Raw genomic sequence first — 9,478 nt, 5'->3', positions numbered from 1 at the left:
GTAATTTTTTCAGTTTTTGAAGAAAGAAAATAGGGAAAATATTAAACTGTTTTTAACCTATTTTTAAAACATATATCAAATATATACTATGACACTATTAGAATCAAACTGCAGAGCCTAAATTTGAATTAAGTCCCCAATAAACTTTTTGGGGGGATTTAAAAATTAATTTTTACTGTTGCTGTGGTCCTTTGTGATCAGAGCAAAAGCTCTTTTTTTATTTGGTTAAAATTCATAGCTTTTAGAATGTTTTGCTTCATAAATATTGTATTCTGGTATAGAGTAAAATTAGGCCTTTTGATTTCATCTAAATTAATTCATTAAAAAGTTAATTCTTTACAATAAATCAATGAATTAACATTATCATGTTTGTTTTCTATCACTTATTTAAAACACATAAAAATCAGCTGTAAAGGGTTAAATATATAAATAATGTAAGATGACAACAAATGTTTATGCAATACAACAAATTTACTTTTGTCACTTATACAAATATGATATAATATAGGATTATTCAAACTTATTTTTTAAAATATTTTTTTAAAGTATGTATGTTTTATGTGTATGGTTTTCATTCTTTTCATTTTGATTAAATGAAAATTATTTAAAGGAAGCATGCAAGAAATACCACGCTTTAACTGCTGAAAGACTGCCACAAGTAGACCAAATACCCCAAATTTGAAGCCTTCAGCTTCTATAACAAAAAAGTTCTAAGCATTTTAAAATGACATTTTATGTACATGGAAATTTTGAAAGAATTGCAATGCTCATGTTGAAAACTTTAAAATTAAACTACGTGGCCTAGAAACAAAATTATAAGCTTATTTTTGTCATAAATTTAGGTTTCCAGTAACTAATTATATTTTTACAATAAAAATACCCGTTTTTAAAGTCAAAATCATTAAAAAAAATTAAGTTTTACTTGCGTTGTACCGAATGTACTGTAGCCAATCAGAAGGCTGAATCAGCTTAACAACCAATCACAGCTAAGCTTGTATTAGTTTACCCCTTTGTTTCCGCTATGATTTTCGTTTAAAAATGCAATTTAAATCGAATTTTTTTCATAGATTTTGACTATGAAATGTGGTGTTTTTATTGTAAAAATGTAATCAGTTACAGGCAATCTAAGTTTCTGACAAAGATAAAGTTATAATTTTATGTCTAGGCAACGTAATTTAATATTGTTTTTTCTTTTATGAGCATTGGAAATCTTTCAAAAATTCCATTGTACATAAAATGCTATTTTGAAATGCCTAGAACTTTTTTGTTATTGAAGCTGAAGGCTTATAATTTGGGGTATTGGGTCTTCTTGTGGCAGTCTTTCAGCAGTTAAAGCGTGTTATTTCTTGCAGGCGTCCTTTAACTACATTGGAAATGAGTCACTTTGTGAAAACACTCTTTTTTGAAATGTAAAGAATTGAAATGAAAGAAGACTTCTTATTGGTTCAGACTTTAGAATTATTTGTTTTATTGTATATGTTAGATTTTTCAATGAAATTAATTGTTTTAGAAAAAAAAATATTTCCATTGAACAGAGTTATGTTTTTTTATTGTATCAATATAAAGTGAATTATATATAAATTGTTCCAAATGCCACAATATTACCCCGAGTAAAAAAGACCTTTTGCTCTAGTCAAAATGACCAGAGCAACATTAAAAAATAATTTTTAAATCCCCCCCAAAAAGTTTATTGGGAACTTAATTCAAATTTGGGCTCTGCAGTCTGATTCTATAGGAGTCCTAGTATATTTTTGACACCCCATTTAAAAATAGGTTAAAAACAGTTTAATATTTTCTAATGAAACCAAGAATGTTAGAAAGCTTACGGAAAAGACTATCAGGTTATCCTAGGATTTTAGAAGTTTGATATAATTGGACTTAAAGTCGTTACTGATTAATACCCCACAGGGGGGCTAAACCAATAACGTTTTTTTCAACTTTAAAATAGAGTTAATATTTTTTTTAAAATGTCCAGAGTTGGTGGTGGGGTATTTTCAGGTAATTTTGGAAAAAAATTTAAATTTGATTTTTAAGGTCCATTTTCAGGTTTTCAAAAATTCAATATGGGCTTTTTAAGAATTAGGCCAAAAAGTGGGTAGGACAGTGGATTTTTATGAAAATATTTTATTTTTAAAGAAAATTTTTGCAAAAAAAATAAAATTTCCCATCTTTAAAAAAATGATTTTTGACATAGAAGGAATAGTCTAATCCTTATGAAATTTTTTGTGGATAATCCCTCTAACCTAACCTAATTATGTCTGATTGACTGTTTTTCATTTGTAAACCAAAATCATAGAGGAAAAAAAGGGGTAAACTAATACAAGCTCAGCTGTGTTTGGTTGCTTAGCTGATTCAGCTTTCTGATTGGCTACAGTACACTCGGTATAACGCGAGTTAAACTTAATTTTTTTTAATGATTGTGACTATAAAAATGGGTATTTTTATTGTAAAAATATAATTAGTTACTGGCAACCTAAATTTATGACAAGATTAAGCTTATAATTTTGTTTCTAGGTCACGTAGTTCAATTTCAAAATTTCTAACATTAGCACTGAAATTCTTTCAAAATTTTCATAGTACATAAAATGTCATTTTAAAATGCCTAGAACTTTTTTGTTATAGAAGCTGAAGACTTCAAATTTGGGGTATTGGGTCAACTTGTGACAGTCTTTCAGCAGTTAAAGCATGGTATTTCTTGCATGGTTTAAAGCTATTTTCTTGGAGGTTGGGACACCCCCAACCCCCCCAAAAATGAAAATTCCCCCCCCCCCCAAAAAAAATAATTTTCTTGGGAACACATTAGACTATAAGCAGCACCAGTAGTACTATATTTTTTTTATTATCTCTTGGGGCAAAGCCCTTAGAGGCTAGGGGCGAAGCCGCTAGTTACATATAAGCAATCAATGAAAATTATTATTTATTTGGCTTATATAACAAATTATGCTATTTTTGATAAATTACTTACAGGTAATCAATGAAAAACATTGCTTATTTGGCTTATATCAGTCAAATCTTAATTTTTTTCATAAACTGCATACAGGAAGGAAGGGATTAATTATTACTCCTCCTTTTTCTTCACTTCAACTTATATAAGCTACTTTTACTAAAAATGACTGAGTATTTAAAGTGTGCTACCTTTTTATATGTTTCATTATTATTTGGCCACAACTTGGTCAAAAATGCTCACAAATCAGACCTTTTTCGACCAAAGATACTCAAATGGTTCCTTTACAAGCCCAATCAATCAGTTTTAAGATATCTTTATATTTCAAGGAAAATACAAAAAAAGGCATATTTGGGTGTTTCCTTGGTAATTTCCTCTATTTTAAAATTTTGGTACCCCCCCTCCCCCCCAACAACAAAATAATTTTTTTCTGTAAAATATTATTATGTTGGACAGGAAGGAAGGGAGGGGTGGGAGGGAGGGTAAGTGGAGAAATAAGCCTCATTAGTCTGGTGAACAGAATCACAGTTCTGCACCACAAGCCATGGGCAACTGACATTCAAATGTCCATTCAGCTTATTTATATGCATCTGAAAAAAAATCTGCTATGCTCACTGTTCCACCCTCAGATGTAAAAACTTTATTTTAGTGTTTGGCCAAATTGACTTAGCAATTGTATCTGTAAGTACGTCTAATAACACCCTTTGCTATTTTTAAAATCCGAGAAAATTTTTTTGGCAAGAAAATTGCAAAAGTTTGCAACCTTTTTTTGCACCACTACTTAAATCGAGTTTGAAAACTTTTTATATAAAATCATTTTTACAAAAAATATCAATAATTACTTAAAATTAAGCCTGAAAGCAAAAAATCTCATTACAAGTGTTAATTTTCATGTTTTAGGTCTTTTTTTGAGGATAACTTCTCCTTTTTTGACAATAATATATTTTTTAAACAATTCAAAGTAAAATATAATAAAACTTGAACGATTTTTTTAATTATCAGTTGAAAATTTCATCAAACATGCAATTTAAGTGATGAAAATTTAATGAAATCATTTTTTGAATGTTTAGAATTACCAATTTTCTACAATTAAAACAAAATGTTAACAAAATTTAAAAACATTCTAATATATAATTTTAAAAATCAATAACATTTAATAAAATGATGTTTTAAAAAATAAATCATTAAAAGGTATTAAAATGCATTTTAAGTTACTTAAAATTAAAACAAGAACATCTTTTAACACTTTATTCTTTGTAATAGAGTTTAATCATTATTTGATGAAAATGAAACATTTAATAAACTAATTGAATCTTTTTGTGACCATATTTAAACTTTTAAATTTTTACACTAAGGTGTCTTTTAATAAAAATCTTTGTTAATTTCTCTTTTGTGACAAAAAAAGAAAGGGGCCTTTTTACTATTTCTAGGTTATCTTATGTAATTTAAACTATATAATATGAAATAAATTTTAATTATCTTTCTTTTTAGCCATCAAACACATTAAAATGTTTCATATATGCAAAAATAACATTTTTTTAATGAATATTAAAATTTCCTTATATGACATTACATCACATCATATTCTTCAAATCATATGTCCAGGAAAAGTAGCTACAACTTGGAGGGTTGTGATATTGTTTTAAATATTAAATAAACTTAAATGGTAAAAATATTAGCATAACCTTTGTTAATTCAAATGCTTTATAATATGATTTTTTAATGTACCTAAATTCCTGATAGCAAATATTGCGTTATTGGTATACGAGGTAAAAAAACAACATTTTAAAGAAATTCTTTAAATATAAAACCCAACATGTATTGGCAGTACAAAAATCTTAATGCTAGCAGACATATGTTTATCAACATTAGCAGAAAACTTTTTCCACAAGAAAAATTATTCAAGTTTCTACTTTATAATTTAAAATATTTTTTCTGATAAAATGTTTGACATATATCGTATAATCATTTACCAAAAAATTATTTTGATAATTTAGATTTCAGAGAATATAGATCCCTTAGAAAAACTAAGACGACATTTTTCATCTTCTACTATGACATTTTTCAAAAACAATAAAAAACCAAAATTTAGTATGAAAACTATTTTCATCGATTTTTCTGAAGTTATTATCGTATTTTATGGGTTTTTTATTATCATTTACTTATATTGAAAGTGCCAAACATTGTACCCTAACTTATTCATTTAATAAAAAACGAACCGTGATGCTATTTGCTAAAAAAAACTCCAACCAATGAGAGTCACACTCGGAGGAAGGGGGTAGTTACCAAAATTTTCAAAATTGAAAAAAAAATTCTAAGAGGATAATTCCATTTCCTTTTATATGCACAGATACCAAAAAATCAACAGAAAAAAATACTTATTTTTTCTTTTCTCTCAGTGATAATAATCAGCCCAAAAAGTAAAACAAAACCATGCATGGTATATTTATCTTTTCTTAGACAAAGATTATTTTAAATGTGCATTTATTTCAAACCAATAAAAATTCAAACTGAAGTACAAAATAGAATTCAGAAGTTTTGCCTGTCTATTTTGGCTTTCATTGTAGGTGGATTGAATTTATGTATTCTTTAAAACTGTAAAAATAGATTTAAATATATTTCAAATAGCTTAATAAATTAGATTCAAAGGCCTTATAGATTTAATTAACTTTAGGATAATGGTAAAGGACAATGGAATATTAATTACCCTTGCCAAACCATTTCATTTTTATGTAAAAAGGTATGATAACCAATCTGCCATTGTCCTATCACTCTCAGATAAAGTTTAAACTTTGGCCTATGTTATATGTTATAACACATACTTAATAAAACCTAATGTAATGAAAAGCTTTCACTTAAAGGGAGTGTGAACGTAAAAATTTCTCATCTGATTATCAAATCTTAACATTTTCTAAGCACATTTCACTACACTGATCAACCAAAAATGTCCTATTAACAAAAATATCTAGGAATAATGCATTGATTTTATGGTATTTTGGGAGGGAAAAAGGAAAAAACAAGGAAAATCTGAACGTTTTTGTTTCTTAAAATGTTTGTAGGGGTATTTAACTTGTCATATATAGTTGAAACAATTTAGTTACTGTTAAGGAATTTATTTTGTAATATAAAATTGCCAATTAGTTTTTTTTATAACGTAGTAATTAGGTAATAAAGATCTATCTTAAATTTGTATTATTGACAAAAAAATACCTCAAAGTCTACAACGGGTTGAATCTCATAGGTTATTTAAAATAATGATATCCTTTTTTATTGTGTGTGACAATAAATAACCTACTTTGAAGAATTAGTTTACACTTTTATCAGACTGTTTATAAAGAAATATTGCACCTTTATTATTTACAAATTTGTAAATAAAGGTGGGCAAGAGATGGGCCATCTAAAGTTACTTGGATACTAATAAAATAACCTGTTTCTAGCTTTGTTATTGTATTTGGTTTTCAATAAAAAATATTACTTTATCAATTTTTAAGTAACTATACATTGGTTTACAGAAAGGATATTGTTAAAGGTGAGCTTAACCGTTAGGAAAAATAGAGAACTATGTCAAAAAGTTTAGTTTTAGCTATAGAAGGAAAAAAAGACAATTAACTGCACATTTATATAGTCATGAAATTTTTTCCCCAAACTTGGACATAGTAAAAATCGTTGGAAAAAGCCGTTTTTTAAGGAAACAAGAGACAGTTTTGCCCTATTTTTGAGATTATATTAATGATATGATGTTAAGGTTTGATAATCTGATGAGAAATTTTTTCGTTCACAGTCCCTTTAAGCAAAGCAAACAAATAAAATTATGAAACATATCAGGGATATAAAGAGATAAGACAATAGCCGATAAATTAATGCACATCCATAATGATGACGCTCTAAATAACCCCTTCTGTAGATTAAAATTAGTGGTTCCAACGTTTATAAACACAATTTAATCAACCAATCAAAATTCAGTAAAAATCCCCAAAGCCAATGAATAAGAAAACGTTGTTGTAAAACTTTGTGTACTATTGTAATAAACAGTCAGTTGTCTCCTCCCTCTCTGGATACGAATACTAACTAAGAAAGAATAAAATGCGATGGTACTCTACAATTCACTCTTCTGCCTGTCCGCCATTCTGTCCATGATTTTTTATGATTTTCCAGTATGGCTACAAAACCAATTAATATCTGCTGGATCAGACCCGTCTAATCCATACTTGAAACCATGTATTGTATTGTATTATAGACATTTTTCTACAAATAGTAAAGTAAAAAGTTGTAATATGAACACCAGTTTTGTTAGACTGGGCCTTCGCCCCTTCAGGACTAACAAAACTGGAAAAACATATGCAATAAACAACTAATCTTGGCTGTTTAGTTTTGACAATGCCAGTTTTTATCAACCAATTAAGATTAAATAAAAGTAAAAAAATTTATAAATCCAACAAATGTTTATAAAACTTTGGGTACTACTGAAATTTAAACCCTCCCTTATTATAGGCATTATTATGAAGACATAGTTATAGAAACCTGCAAACCATAAGAGTGATTTTTTTAGACATACATATATACTTCTACCAACCCTTTTTGTAGAAAACGTTACTTAGAAGCAATAACATTTTGTATGTATCTTATCAATTTATATTGTCACTAGCGGCTACGCCCCTAGAGGCCTCTAGTGGCACTTTAAATGTTTTTGTTTGTTAAATTTAATTTTTTATGTACGATACCTCCTTATTTGACGTTGAAGTCTCCCCTAAGGGGGGATTTTTTTGTTTTTGGGGGGGTTAGGGGTGTCCCACCCCTCAAGAAAATATCTTAAAACCACCACAGGACCAGTAGGTATATTCCCTGAAGAGTAGAGCCCATTCGGTTCAGTGGTTACCGAGATCTTAAGCTTCAGACGGACAGACGGACAGACGGACAGACAGACGGACAGACATCGTTCTACTTTGTATTATAGATAACTCTTATTATAATAAGCTTCGTCAAATGTTTTAAATGGACATTCAGGACTTTCTGATAACGATTACAGGGTGCTACTGTCCTTCTCATTCTGTTTTCTCATGTTATTATAGACAGAATTTATTTAATTTTTCGTCCATTTTTCCCTCCCTTTAGACAACTTTTATTGTACCCAGGGAGGTAGGGAACATTGAACTGTAATTACCTTCTTAGCTGGTCCAAAACCTCTAGGTACTTTAATTCAAGTTTATCGCCACCAGTGATCTGATGAGTTTAAGACAATAGCCGATAAATGGATGTACATTCCCAAAAATACCCCTACTGTAATTTGCCTTCAGTGGTTGAAACGTTTTGACACTATACTAAATAAACTAACCAATTAAAATTCAGTAACAGTCCCCAAACATGTTAAGCAAACAAAAATTAAAACGTTATTGTAAAACTTTGGGAACTAGCATAGAGAGAGGTGGACAATGGACTGTTTATTACACTAGTCCCCAAAGTTTTATGATAACGTTTTCTTATTAGCTGGCTTAACAACTTTTGGGACTTTTATTGGATTTTGAATGGTTAGGTTATTAAGTACTAGCAGCTTCGCCCTTAGCCTCTAGGAGCTTTGCCCCATGAGGTAATTTTTGAAAAAATAAAAATTCTGGTGCTGCGCCCATAATTTATGAGCATCACCAGAATATTTTTTTTTGGGGGGGGGGAATTTTCATTTTTTGGGGGGTTGGGGTTGTCCCACCCCCCAAGAAAATAGCCTAAAACCACAACAGGACCAATAGGTATATACCCTGAAGAGTAGAATCTGATCGGTTCTGTTGTTACTGAGATCTTAAGGGACAAACGGATGGACGGACAGAAAGACATCATTCTACTTTGTATTATAGATAGTAGATCCAAATTCAGTAAAAGTCCCCAAAGTTGTTAAGCCAACGAATAAAAAAATTTATGTTTTGAGATTTCTAATATAAAATTTACTTTAAGATAAAAATTTTCTGAAAAAAATTGTTCTAGCTTCAAAAATAAGGAAATTAAAACCATTTAACATTTTAATTAACTTTAAAAAGAAAGTTGTTAAATGAAAGGGTGAAGTAAGCAAAAAATGACTTTGTCTCACTTAAAGTCGGAAATGTATTATTTAACAGGGAACATGCACAATTTTTTTTGCCATCTAACTCTAATAGGAGCTGAGATGATATGTGGGGGGGGGGGGGGGGGGGCGTTGAACTATTAAGGTCCGGAAATGGGCCTGGTTGTTAAGTGTTAGCAACCTTTATTTTTAGGTCCTTTTTTTCTTAAAAACTTCAAACTAATAAAAATATAAAAAAAACTAACTAATATGTACCATTTCTACTATGTCGATTTAAATATATGATACATATGTTATCTTGAATGTATCATTCCAGTTTTGTCTCTATTGAAAGTAGAATGATACATTACTATTATGTCGATATAAATAAGGAAATCAATGTTTATGAAAACGCTGATATGTAAACATGAATGTATGATTCCAGTTTCGCCTCTATTGAAAGTGGAATCTTACATTTCAAAAAACGTATCGGCGTTGAAGATATC

Source organism: Acartia tonsa, chromosome 9, assembly GCF_053477335.1.
Source record: "Acartia tonsa isolate MP-2025a chromosome 9, ASM5347733v1, whole genome shotgun sequence".
Classification (NCBI taxonomy): domain Eukaryota; kingdom Metazoa; phylum Arthropoda; class Copepoda; order Calanoida; family Acartiidae; genus Acartia; species Acartia tonsa.
Note: the sequence above shows the minus strand (reverse complement) of the source record.